Raw genomic sequence first — 14,373 nt, forward strand, 5'->3', positions numbered from 1 at the left:
ATTTAGGTTCATGTTATTCAGATGTGGCAGGGGTGTACCAAGCAGTTGGCGAGACCGGCATCCACGAGGGGCGCAGGCCGAGGGGGGCGCCAATTAGCAGTGTTTCAGTCACTTTAACACAGGCGCTAAGCACTGCAGCTTGCTGCTGGGCTAGTGGGCTGGACCAGTGGCGTACTAAGTGAGGGGCGGGCTGCCTCAGGGTCACGGTGTCACACTCTAGGGGGCTGTCAGGCCGGCCACCGGTGCCTCCCCCTACCGTGACTGAAGCGGAGACAGCGGGTGGGTTTGAGCAGCTCTCATGGCCGTGCCTCCCCCTCCTGTGTCACTGTCTACATGTGTTGAGTGCTGACTGGGCATGTCCCGCGCCGCACTGATGCTGATCATCTGAGCCGAGGTACAGTAACATTATGGGTCTGAAGGGGGGTCTGTATTGTAGGAAGGGGTCTGAAGGGGGTCTGTATTGTAGGAGGGAGTCTGAAGGGGGGTCTGTATTGTAGGGGGGTCTGAAGGGGCGGTCTTTATTGTAGGGGGGTCTGTATTGTAGGAGGGGGTCTGAAGGGGGGGTCTGTATTGTAGGAGGGGGTCTGAAGGGGGAGGTCTGTGCTGTAGGAGGGGTCTGTATTGTAGGAGGGGTCTGGAGGAGGGGTTTGTATTGTAGGAGGGGGTCTGAAGGGGGGGTCTATATTGTAGGGGGTCTGAACTGTAGGGAGGACCTGTATTGTAGGGGGGGTCTGAACTGTAGGGGGGTCTGCTCTGTAGGGGGTGTCTGCTCTGTATGGGGGTCTATGTAACATGAAGGGGGTTATCTGTCTGTGTAACATATAGACGTCTAGAGCTGTAGGGGGCTTTGTAATGTAAAAGGGTGCAGTCCAGAGGTGCAAGATGATGTGTAATGTAAAGGGGTCCAGAGGTGCAGGGTGCAGTGTAATGTAAAGGAGTCCAGAGGTACAAGGGCTGTGTGATGTAAAGGGGTTCAGGGTGCTGTGTAATGTAAAGGGGTCCAGAGGTGTAGGGTTCTGTGTAATGTAAAGGGGTCCAGAGGTGCAGAGTGATGTGTAATGTAAAGGGGTCCAGAGGTGTAGGCTGCTGTGTAATGTAAAGGGGTCCGGAAGTGCAGGGTGCAGTGTAATGTAAAGGGGTCCAGAGGTACAAGGGCTGTGTGATGTAAAGGGGTCCAGGGTTCTGTGTAATGTAAAAGGGTCCAGAGGTGTAGGGTGCTGTGTAATATAAAGGGGTCCATAGGTGCAGGGTGCTGTGTAATGTAAAGGGGTCCAGAGGTGTAGGGTGCTGTGTAATGTAAAAGGGGTCCAGAGGTGCAGGGTGCTGTGTAATTTAAAGGGGTCCAGAGGTGCAGGGTGCTTTGTAATGTAAAGGGGTCCAGAGGTGTAGGGTGCTGTGTAATTTAAAGGGGTCCAGAGGTGTAGGGTGCTGTGTAATGTAAGGGGGGTCCTTAGGTCAGACAGACTGACAGATCAGAGTGCTGCCTGAGCCTAGGCTGAGCCTGCTGCGGCTGCCTGACTCTGAGTGTTCCTGCCTGGTGTGGTGGTGCTGTCTAAGTCTAAGACTGCGACACGGAGAGGAGGTAACCCTCCTCCTCCACTCTGAAAGGCATGCTGTAGCCCCAGTCTCGCTTCCCGGCCAAGGCTCCAGCCTCCAGCATTCAGCGCCAGGGCAGGGGGGGGGAACGGGGGCGCCGATACAGATTCTTGCCATGGGCGCTGAAGACCCTAGGTACACCTCTGAGATGTGGTGCTTTTTTGTGAATACAAAAATGTCATTGGTGCCAAAAGTTCTTATATCCAAAAATAACATGACCTTTTTTAAAGCGGAAGTAAACCCATCAATCTAAGGCAGGCCATACATGGTCGAATTCCGAACAAATTTTGTTTTCAAAATCAGAAGTTGTTTTCTTTCCGGGGATTTTATTATCTTGCACTCATGTGCATTCCTTTTTCTGTTACATTTCCCGCACGATTCTCCCATCATTGATTAGAAAATCGTTTGTTTTTCAAAAAATTTTCAACATGCCGATTACTAAAATTTGATTACCGCACGAAAACCGGCTGTTGCTGCTGGTGCCAAATTCAAATGAAAATTCTTAGATAAGATTTTTTTTTTTAATTCTTTTGAAATTCGACCCGTATATGGCCAGCCTAAAGCCTAGTACACATGATCGGATTTTACGCAGAAAAAACCTCAGACTTTTGTCTGAAGGCAAGTGCCTGGATTTTGTCTTGCATACAAACTTCAAAGAATTGTTGGCCAACAAACACAAACATAGTGATGTACTACGTGGTTTTTCAGCTCTTTAGCGCCACCCTTTGGGCTCCTTCTGCTAATTTCATGTTAGTAGAAGTTTGGTGAGGGTTGATTCACGCTTTTCATATTGCACTTTTCTTTTTTTTTTGTTAATTTTAATGGGGTGCACTTTTCATTTTGTGCTTTTCAAGTCGTTTCTGAACGACCGTTCGTCAATCAGACATGTTGCAGAATCGGAGGAGATAACGTGTTATTTATTATTGGCCTTGGAGTTATTGCTTTGATCCAAGTCCAGTCCAGGAACAGGAGGAGGAGGAGTTCTTGGACCAAACATTGGTTGCTTTATTAATCGTGACCAATGTCATATGCCTTTGCTGCGGGAGCTCCAGGAGAATAATCCGGATGATTTTCGGAATTATCTCCGGATGACGGACCCCTGCTTTCACCAATTCTTGCCATTGCTGACTCCCAATATTAAGAAGCAGGACACATGCATATGAGGCTTTTATTTCATTTTTGGATTGAATAATGATTGGATTTGGTATATTTTCTATATTTTTGGATGCATAGAATGCACTTTTTGGTTAAGTTCTATTGACAGATCGCATGTCTAATTTTTATTTTTTTATTTTATTTTTTTAATGCACAATAAAAAAAAAAATGTGTAGAATAATACTTGCCTATGTGTTTTACTTCAAATGACAGTTTGGGAGTAGGCAGTTATGCCGCATACACATGACCGTTTTTTCCGTCAGAATAAACTCTGATGGTTTTTCTGACTGAGTTCCGCTGAAACTGACTTGCCTACATGCGATCACACCAAAGTCAGATCGCTTAGAATGCGGTGACGTACAACACGTACGACAGGACTAGAAAAAGGAAGTTCAATAGCCAGTAGCCTATAGCTGCCCTTGCGTCATTTTTGGTCTGTCGGAACATCATGCAGCCGAGCGGTTTTCCCAATAGGAATCGATTCCATCGGAAAGATTTAAAACACACACGATCAGAATATCCAATAAAATGATTCCGTCTGACTTATTCTGCCGGAAAGTCTGACCGTGTGTACACGGCATAACAATTATAAAAATACTAATAATAATAATTAACAAGGGACACCAACATGTTGTATCTTTGATCTTAAAAACTACGGGAAAATGGTGTTGTGGTAACTTGCACAAATAAAAAAAAATAAAAAAAGAAGCATACTAATTTTATTCTTGATATCACAAAAAAAGCCTTTGAAAATGAGTTTGCAATAACTCCATAAGTATCACCGGCAAAACAGCTTCATTATTATCCCATTAAAGAAGAAGAGAATTGTGCGCTGCATTTGGAGATTTAATAATTTAATTCTCCATTACAAACGCTAGTTTACAAGACCGACCGCGTCTGGCTCATCCTTGCTTCCGAGCATGCGTGTTTGTACTTTGTACTTGTCCGTCAGACTTGTGTACACACAATCGGAAAAATCCGATAACACATTTGCGGAAAATTTAAAAACTGCTAGTTAACATTTGTTGGCGGAAAGTCCGAAAACTAGACATGTGCAGACTGAAATATTTTATTTCGGAATTTCGTTTTCGTCCGAAAAATACATTTATTTAGTTACTCACAAAATTCGTTTTTATTTATTTAATTTCGTAAAAAAAAATACATTCGTCTGAAAATCCGAAATAATTAAGGTCGAATCTGTCATTGAAGGCTTATGGTGTCTGTCGGATGTTCTAAGAAGATTTGACAGAGCAGCTAAACTGTACGACGCCGCAATCATATCTTTCCGGTCGAATGTTCCGCCTACAAGCTATAGTAGAATTCTAACGTTGTATGACACTAGTAATAATTATATTTATTAATTATTATTACTAGTCAACCAACATTAGAATTCTTATATAGCCTATGGGCGGAGCAAATGACCATAAATATCCACCCTTTCTATGTCGAATAATCTTGGACTAATAGAGTTAGGTTAGGCACATTCGACCTTTTCTGCTATTGTCTCTATAATGTCAAATCTTTTCTCTCTATGCCGAATCTTTTCTCTCTATGTAGTATAATCTTGGACTAATAGAGCTAAGGTTAAGCACATTCGATCACAGGTTCGATGGACACAGATCGCTATTGTCAGTGTCATGTTGAATCTCCTATCTATATCGAAATGTTGTCACAACGAAAATGAAAATAAAGCATTTTTTTATGTCGGTCTTTCAGTTTTTTGGATTTGGCGCGTTCGTTATCGTTTGTTAAAACGATAACGCACATACCTGAAATTCGGGCGAAAATGCATTCAGACAAAAACAAATGCACATATCTACCGATAACAATTGTCTGATGGAGCTTACGCCAACAGCCTGACATCGAAAATACGATCGTGTGTACGGGCCATAAGAGTTTAAAAAAAAAGTTATCGTATTTATCGGCGTATAACACGCACTTTTTTCCCCTTAAAATCAGGGGAAAATCGCGGGTGCGTGTTCCACGCCGATCCTCCACGATTTCTGCGCGATTTTTGGGCTCTGGGGGGCTTTCAGCCGCCTTCCGCCCTTCTTGTGGCTTTTGGCTGCCTTCGGCCCTGCTCAGCGGCTTTCGGCCGCCTTCGACCCTTCTCTGCGACTTTCAGAAAACCGGCGAGAAGGGCTAAGAGCGGCCAAAAGCCGCCAAGTACGGCCGAAGGCGGCCGAAAGCTGAGATACACAGGACATCTCGACGGCGCCCGGTATTTCTCGGCGGCTTTTGGCCGCCTTCGACCGTACTAGGCTTTCGGCCGCCTTCAGCCGTACTCGGTGGCTTTTGCCCGCCTTCAGCCGTATTCGACAGCTTTTGGCCGCCTTCGGCCGTACTCGGCTTTCGGCCGCCTTCGGCCGTACTCGGCGGCCTTCAGCCACTCTCGGCCCTTCTCGGCGGTTTTCTGAAAGCTACCAAGAAGGGCCGAAGGCGGCCGAAAGCCGCTGAGAAGGGCCGAAGGCAGGCGAAAGCCGCGAGAAGGGCGGAAGGTGGCTGAAAGCCCCCCAGAGCCCAAAAATCACGCAGAAATTGCGGAGGATCAGCATATAAAATGCACACGTGATTTTCCCCTGATTTTAAGGGGAAAAAAGTGCGTGTTATACGCCGATAAGTACGGTAACTGTTGGCGTATGCCCCATCAGACAATTGTTATCGGTAGATATGTGCATTTGTTTTTGTCTGAATGCATTTTCGTCCGAATTTCGGGTATTTTCGCTATCGTTTTAACAAACGATAACGAACGTGCCGAATCCAAAAAACTGAAAGATCCGACATAAACAAATGCTTTATTTTCGTCATTTTTTTAAAAAAAAGCTGAAGCTGTAAGTTTTTTTTCCTTAAATTTCCCTCCTAAAAGTTTTTTCCTTAAAATTCCCTCCTAAACTTGGGGCGCGTGTTATACGCCGATAAATACGGTACATTCCTGGCACATGCAAGAAATGTAACTGTCAAGTTTCATAGTTAGTTAGGTTGAATAAAGACACCAGTCCATCCAGTTCAACCTGAGTGAGTGTCTACAATTGTCCCTATCCCTGTACATTGCACACTCATGTCAGTCCCACAATCCAAGGTCCCCATTCATATACTAGGGCCAATTTTGGACAGAGGCCAATTAACCTACCTGCATGTCTTTGGATTGGTTGTGCTCTCAACCAAACTGTCAAACCATCAAATGCTGTCATAACTGATCACATGTGCAGCATCATGACAGTTGAAAATTAAATAGAGACCAAGATGGACACTTTCTTGGCTGAAAACGATAGGAGGATTTACTTCCTAAAATCACCATACATAAATATGTAGCCCAAGTTCAATGTTTCTTAACTCCTTCTATAAAAGGATAATTGTCAGAGTACTTTTTTAATTGACCCCTTTCTGGTTATGGTTAGGGAACCACCACCAATATTCATGATAGCGTTGAATCCACAACCCTTTGCAGTTGCAGGTACTCTTTTGAGACACACACACAAAAAAATAATAATAATAGAATGATAAAAGTTACATTTCTTTCAGTTTGTAGCAGATTTTTCAATATAAAGTTCATTTAATCAGCTGTATGAAACTTATAATGTTTCAACTTCCTCAAAACATCAATACTTATTTTCTTTCAATTCTACAATTTACATGTTTAATGTCTGCTCCCCGAGCATGACTTTGTAAGAAGTGTGCATTCAGCAGAGTTATTTGTCTATTTTCCATGGTAATAAAACAGGTGAAATGATGATAGAATTTTGATCAACCCTCCCTTTTAAGTCCACATAAGAAACCAGAATATGAGGTCTATTCACCGATACAAATGTAATGGGCTTTGGCGATGGAAATAAATCAATACAGAAAGGGCAATACTTGTGTCGAATTGAAAATGAAGAATAACTTTGTGATGTACTATGAAAAATTCAGCGATCGGAGGAAGCTGTCTGGAATTCAAATGCAGTTTTATTTTTTTTTTTTTTTTTTTTTTTTTGTCTCCGAGATTAAATAAACAATTCATGAATTATTGAATGAACCATCGCGTACAAAATGAAAACACAGACAGCCAGTGCATTTATTTATCTACTCATGATTATAAAAGCCATGTAAGATGCATTAAGGGATGTTTCTATATCCAGATGCCATGAAACTCTACAAGGTGGTTATTTAAGCTTTGCTGGCATGGCAAACAGTAGATGCTGCCTTATTCTCTTATTGCCAGAAGCACTTTGAGGGTTTCTTCCAGTGAGCTAAGCATGACCGATATTTATTTGTTAATTTAATGACTACATGTATATATTTATTTATTTTCATGATGTTCAGTTGTGTAGGGACCAGTGGAATGCAGGCTAAGGAGACCAACCAAGATCTGTACAAAAAAAAAAAGAAGCCAAGCCGCGCTGTTCTAATTAGTCTTAGCCCCTGTACATACGGTCTGAGATTTCGACAACCAAATCCGTCGGATTTTGTCCGTCGGATTTTGCCCGTCGGATCTTGTCCAAAACTGTTGCATACACACGGTCGGACACGGTCGGACTAAATCTGATCATTCAGAACGTGATGACGTAATTTCGATACGATGGGACTACGTTCAGGCTAGTAGCCAATAGCTTTGATGTAGGAATTTGATCTGAGCATGCGTGGCACTTGGTCCGATCAAAATTCTCTACACATGATCGAAGTATTTCCGATCGAACCAGTTGGTCGGAAAATATTTCCAACAAGTTGGAAAATTGGGTCAGACGGATATTCAGACGGAATCAGTCCGATGCATACCACACAGAGTCGGATTATCCGACAGCACGGTCCGATAGGAAACATTACGACGGATTTTCCGACCGTGTGTACAAGGGCTTAGCCCTTCTACATACAGTTGGAGATTCCGACGGAATGTGTCCGATCGGAGCGTTTTGTCGGATATTCCGACTGTGTGTGGTCTTCATCGGACTGTTTCCGTCGGAGTATCCGACGGACCAAGTTTTCCAACTTGTTGGTAAAATTTTCCGACAAAATGCTCCGATCGGACATACTCCGATCATGTGTAGAGAATTCCGATCGGACAAAGTGCCACGCATGCTCAGATCAAATTCCTACATCAAAGCTATTGGCTACTAGCCTGAACGTAGTCCCGTTGTAACAAAATAACGTCATCACGTTCTGAATGATTGGATTTTCTGACAACTTTGTCCGACCGTGTGTATGCAACAGTTTTGGACAAAATCCGACGGATTTGGTTGTCGGAATGTCCAACCATGTGTACAAAGGCTAATGGGTTGCTGCTCCCTTAGGAGACTATGAACTCCAACTGTTATACAAAATAATACATTTAGGGGCCCAGGCGCTACCTCTAGAAGGTGTTTTCTAAAATGACAACTATACCCTTACCAAATAGGGTGATCTAAAAAAAAATTTATTAGCTAAGTAGTCTTTATGTCCCGTAGATGAGAAAGAAGAAATGTGTCTAATGTAAAATTAAAAACAAGAGGAGAGAGCCACAGCCTGTATATTGTAAACCACTGTGGGGGTTCCCATATGCTTAAGCTATATAATACCGAACACTGGGTAAGTTATCCACACCCCCCTACTTAACGTGTATACCAGCTGCTAATATAAACATGCTATATGGAAAGGGTCAGAATTAATACTATATCACATTATTAGACCATAATCAATTACAAGCCACCGGTATACATTAGGTGTAAGAACAACCACAGAAATAATGATAAATTAATGATTAGCTGGTGACTATCTGTCACTTATCTGACTATGTGGATTAAATACACTAAGCCAATATCCAAAAGATCTCCACCTCAATATCATGGTATCCTGGTCACATCAAATCGATGTTATACATTCCACACTATATGTGAAAACTTTAGTATAGGTCACAAGGGGATAAATTATGTGCAAAAAATTCAAAAGGATAAATTATGTGCAAGCAAATGTGTGCAAAAAAGCATGTGCAAAACATGTGCAATCATGCAAAAATTGCAAAAATAAGTGCAAAAAATGCAGAAAAAATTAATTGGTATGAAATGTTGGCTAAAGTAAAAAATAATAATAGATAATAAATTGTAATAGAATATGAAAAAATATAAAAATTATATATATTAAAGTGCTACAATATAAGTAAACTCAGAGAGTGCCAAAGAACCCGAGATACACATTAATATTAATAATAATAATTATTATTATTAATAATAATAATAATAATAATAATAAATTAATTAATATATTAATATATTAATGTGTATCTCGGGTTCTTTGGCACTCTAGCACACAAAGTGCAGAGTTCAGGGGTTTGCTACACACAAAGTGCAGAGTTCAGGGGTGTGCTACACACAGATTGCAGAGTTCAGGGGTTTGCTACACACAGAGTGCATGGTTCAGGGGTGTGTCACACACAGAGTGCAGAGTTCAGGGGTGTGCTACACACAGAGTGCATGTTTCAAGGGTGTTCTACACACAAGAGTTCTGGGTTCAGGAGTGTGCTATACACAGAGCGCAGAAGTCAGGGGTGTGCTACACATAGAGTGCATGTTTAAAGGGTGCTCTACACACAGAGCGCAGAGTTCAGGGGTGTACCACACACAGAGTGCAGGGTTCAGGAGTTTGCTATAAACAGAGCGCAAAATTCAGGAGTGTGCTACACACAGAGTGCAGAGTTTAGGGGTGTGCTACATACAGAGTACAGAGTTCAAGGGTGTACTACACACAGAGTGCAGGGTTCAGGGGTGTACTACACACAGATTGCAGGGTTCAGGGGTGTACTACATACACAGTGCAGGGTTCAGGGGTGTACTACACACAGAGTGCAGGGTCCAGGAGTTTGCTATACACAGAGTGCCAAATTCAGGGGTGTGCTACACACAGAGTGCAGAGTTTAGGGGTGTTCTACACACAGAGTGCAGAGTTCAGGGATATGCTACACACAGATGGCAGAGTTAACTGGTGTGCTACATGCAGAATGCAGAGTTCAGGGGTGTGCTACTCACAGAGTGCAGAGTTAAGGGGTGTGCTACTCACAGAGTGCAGAATTCAGGGGTATGCTATTCACAGAGTGAAGAGTTCAGGGGTGTGCTAAGCACAGAGTGCAGAATTCAGGGGTGTGCTACACACGGAGTACAGAGTTTAGGGGTGAACTACACACAGATAGCAGCGTTCAGCCCTCTTCCACACATACTTACCTCTGCATCTTCCATCCACATCTCATTTTCACCCCTCTTCAGCTCCGACCTCTGCACACAGCCCCCCCTCCCTTAAAAGCGCTGCCATCTTCCACGTCTTACTTTTGTTGCCACATTAAGCTTAAGCACCCATCTGGCACTAGTACCTCCCTGCACACTGTAGGCAGTCCCACCACTCTGCAGGGAGATTCTTCAGCAGGGTGTCTTTACCAGGGCAAATGGAGACTTCAGATCGTCAGCCTACCGTGCAATGCCCCCCGCTCACCCATGACCACACTGCACCTCGATCACCTGTATTTCGCTTTTCCCCATTCTTCTCTCAGTGGGAGTGCACTTCTGCACTCTGTGTGTAACCCCCCAAACTCTGCAATCTGTACTTAATGCACTCCTGGTATCTGTGGAAGCTGTTCGGAGACCATCTGTCACTTGCAAAACACAGAACTGAAAGTGATGGTGGTGAGCAGGGAGCAGAGAGCCTGGGCCAAAGGTGGTGGAACCGAGTTCCACCAAGTTCCAGCTGAACAAAAAGCCCTGTATGTATTCCTATTATTCTTGGGGATTATGTTCAATGATCAATCTAGGTCTATTAAGTTATTCACTAATTTTAAACTGAGGGATACATTCATTCCATTTTATGTGCTTATTGAATAAAGCTGTCTGATTGTAATATGTTGGTCTAATGCCGCGTACACACGAGCGGACTGTATGGCGTACTTAGTCCGTCGAAACACATTTCAGCGGACAATCTGCCCGTGTGTGGGCTTCAGCTGACTTTTTCAGCGGACAGTCTGGCGGACTAAGTCTTTCGGAATTTCCGTAATATTGTCCGTCCAACTTTGGTTTCAGCGGACAGTCCGCTCGTGAGTAGGCAAGTTGGACGGACTAAGTATGGCGCATGCTCAGAAAGGATTTACACGGCCGAAGGTTGCATTGCAGTGTATTGGACGTCGTATTTCTAGTCCCGTCGTACGTGCTGTACACGTCATCACGCAAGCTTTCAACGGACTGTCTGTTCATCGTGTGTGGTCAAGTCCGTTCATTCAAAAGTAGGACGGACTGTCTGTCGGATTGTCTGACGGACTTAGTTGTCCAGACAGTCCGCCCGTGTGTACGCGGCTTAAGCGTTTATTCTGAGAGATCAACCAATTTTAAAGTCCTATTCTTTTAGATTTTTCCGAGTTCGCTCAAAAAGAAGTATTTGTAGTATTTTCAGAATGTGGTGGTATCCCTCGTTATTATCGGGAAAAATTATATTAATGATATTAAGTACTATGACTAACCTTGTAAAGGTGAAGAGGAGTGGTCTTCAAGCAGGGATTTGCAAAATGGCTCAATAAAGCTTATTATGAAGGAGTGACGTTAGTGGTGCGCATTTTCATAGGGAAACAAATCATGGTGGTAACTTTTTGCCCTCTGGAGAGATGTTATTCAAGATCAATGCTTTTTACAGCTATTATATTGTAATATACCATATTGCCTTCTTGAACAGATTGCACAGCCTCGCTTCTAGTACAAAGCTCAAAAGCTAGAAGCTTAGTCTTTGCTTATGGGTAAGTGGGGAAGGTCATGCAAATCATTGCACACCGGTGTATAGCACAGATATAGCCATTGTTAACAGAACCAGTATTACTAACTTGTGTACAGCTATTTCAGTTTTTTTTTTTTTTTTTTTTTTTGAAGATATGACTTCACTGTGACCTTAAAGAGGAGCTGCACCTAAAAAAAAAATATTAAAAGCCAGCAGCTACTAATATTGCAGCTGCTGACTTTTAATAATATCACACTTACCTGTCCCAGGTTCCAGCGATGTCGGCGGCAGATGACGAGCGATCGCTCGTCTCGCTGCAGCCACCGCCGCCATCCTATGTCAGGGAATCGGGAAGTGAAGCATGACGGCTTCACTGCCCGGTTCCCTACTGCGCATGCGCGAGTCGCGCTGCGCTGGTTCCCCGCTGTGTCTCTGGGAACTGTGTGTTTCCCAGAACACAGGGGGGGGGGGGGCAGAGCGATGCGGGGGTCTGCGGCGGTCTGGCCGGAAGTGGGTGCAGTTACCTGGATTATCCAGGTAACTGCACCCCCCTCCCCCCCGAAAGGTGCCGATTGTGGCACCGGAGGGGGGGAGGGATAATACTAGCGGAACTTCCCCTTTAGGGTGAAGAACCGCTTTAATGGTTATGGTGTTCTCCAGAAAGAAAGGATTTGCATGACTCAGCCCATTTACTCATAACCAGAGACTAAGCTTCTTGTTTTTGGGTTTTGTGCTAAAGGTTAGGGATAGGTTGTATAAAAATCTTCTGTTTTATGAAGGTGAAGCTGTATCTCACAGTATGTTTGAGGTAGGTTTTTCAGTTCCTTTTGGGCAGCCCCACCATGACTAGGGATTGGCCAAACGGACCCCTGTTACATTCGTATCAGAACTTTCGAACACAGCGGACCCTGGGGGACGTGTATCAATAAAAAAAAAGGTGGTGAAAAACTTAATTTTTAAATGAGCAGTGATTTTTTGATTTTTAAAGTGAAAGCTTCAACATGAAACATTCCTTCCAATATAGTGGTGGCGGTGGTGGTGGGGGGGGGTCCTCTTAGCCCCTGTACACACGGTCGGAGATTCTGCCAACCAAATCCGTCGGATTTTGTCCGTCAGATTTAGTCAGACGGATTGTGTCCGAAACTGTTGCATACACACGGTCGGACTAAGTTGTCGAAAAATCCGATCTTTCAGAACGTGATGACGTAATTTCGTTACGATGGGACTACATTCAGGCTAGTAGCCAATAGCTTTGATGTAAGAATTTGATCTGAGCATGCGTGGCACTTGGTCCGATCGGAATTCTCTACACATGATGGGAGTATGTCCGACCGGCCCAGTTGGTCAGGAAATATTTCCAACATGTTGGAAAATTGGGTCCGACGGATATTCGGACGGAATCAGTCTGATGCATACCACACACAGTCGGATTATCCGACGACACGGTCCGATAGGACACATTCTGACGGATTCTCCGACCGTGTGTACAAGGGCTTAGTCTACCTGTAAAGTGGCAGATTTGTACCTTGTCTAGAATCTGCTGCAGCAATAATTGCATTTATAAAGAAAAAAAAAAAAAAGAAATTTTCCATGCAAGCTGCTCAGCAACACCTGGGGAGCCAGTGTGTATGATGATACCACAATGTAGTGCACTGGGAACAAGATTAGAGATTTTTTGGATACATTCTGGTGTCACTTTGACTTTGGATAGCAGTAATGGGTGCGTATAAAATTGGTCTTTGGGTGTCGGTACCACCATAACCTTGCTGTAAAAAATTGCAATGATATGCAGCTGTCAAACAGGTGCAGATAAATTGGTCTTAGCCCTTTTACACACGGTCAGACATTCCGACAACCAAATCCGTCGGATTTTGTCCGATGGATTTTGTCCGAAACTGTTGCATACACACAGTCGGACAAAGTTGTCAGAAAATCCGATCGCACTTAACGTGATGACGTTATTTCGTTAGGACGGGACTACGTTCAGGCTAGTAGCCAATAGCTTTGGTCTAGGAATTTGATCTGAACATGCGTGGCACTTTGTCCGATCGGATCATGTTGTCCGATCGGATCATCGGAAAATGTTATATCCCAGCTGGAAAACTTGGTCCGTCGGATACTCCGACGGAAACAGTCCGATGGAGCCCACACACTGTCGGATTATCCGACAACACGGTCCTATTGGACATTGTCCATCGGAATGTCTGACCGTGTGTACAAGGGCTTTGAGTGTCGGTGGCGCCTTCCCAACGTAAGCCTATAGAGGTACTCTTGAAGGAAGCAAGAATCGGCCTTGTTGTAAAAAATTGCAATGATATGCACCTGTCAAACAGGTGCAGAAAAATGACTCTTTGGGTGTCAGGGGCGCCTTCCTACTGTAACCCTATAGAGGTGCTCTTGATGAAGGCAAAAACAATTGCAATGATATGCACCTGTCAAATAGGTGCTGACAAATTGGTCTTTGGGTGTTAATTGTGCCCATGAAACCTATACCAGAAACATTCTTCCAGATGAAATGATTGAACACCCTCAAAGCTAGGCAAACTCCTGCAGAGATTCCCAAAAAGACTTAATCAGTGACACCAGCATCAAGGGCTTCATAGCTGGTAATCCAGAACTGACTCATTTTTATAAAAGTCAAACGGTCTACGGAGTCTGTGGACAGACACGTTCTATGATCATTAACGAAACCTCCTGCAGCACTGAATGCCCATTCTGAAAGCACGCTGGATGCAGGGCAGCCCAACAACTCAATAGCATGCTGGGCAAGTTCTGGCCAGTGGTCTATTCTCATGACCCAGTAAGTCAGTGGACCATCAACTGGAAAGCTCTCCATCTCTGTTTTGGCTCAGAGATAATCGTCCACCATGTGATGCAGACGCTGTGGATGGGATGTGAAAGCTGACAGCTCTGGGCGGCGAGGACTAA

Source organism: Lithobates pipiens, unplaced genomic scaffold (assembly GCF_037356315.1).
Source record: "Lithobates pipiens isolate NorthernLeopardFrog02 unplaced genomic scaffold, aLitPip1_a1.2 Scaffold_1, whole genome shotgun sequence".
Taxonomy (NCBI): Eukaryota; Metazoa; Chordata; class Amphibia; order Anura; family Ranidae; genus Lithobates; species Lithobates pipiens.